This window comes from Merops nubicus, unplaced genomic scaffold, assembly GCF_000691845.1.
Source record: "Merops nubicus isolate BGI_N331 unplaced genomic scaffold, ASM69184v1 scaffold2607, whole genome shotgun sequence".
NCBI classification, from domain to species: Eukaryota; Metazoa; Chordata; class Aves; order Coraciiformes; family Meropidae; genus Merops; species Merops nubicus.
In genome coordinates this window covers 45,441-45,701 of record NW_008622116.1, presented here as the reverse complement: position 1 = coordinate 45,701, position 261 = coordinate 45,441, and positions in this window count along the sequence as shown.

The window sequence follows — 261 nt, the reverse complement described above, 5'->3', positions numbered from 1 at the left end:
TGTGCATGGGTGGCTGGTAAGTCACATGCTGTATAGTACTTCAGCAAAGCTTTCAAGCTCCTTGGCAACTTACTTCGGATATAGGTAGTTGTTGACGTGTCGCAGGCAACTGAGAGACTTTTTGGACAAGCATCTGAATCTGGTCGTAGTATTCTTTATTAAAGTTTCTTTAAAATATGGTTAACTGTTATCATAGCAGGCGGTATATTTGTGAGGGTAAAACTGGTCAGGTTTTTTTACACTGTATCTCTCCTGCAGCCA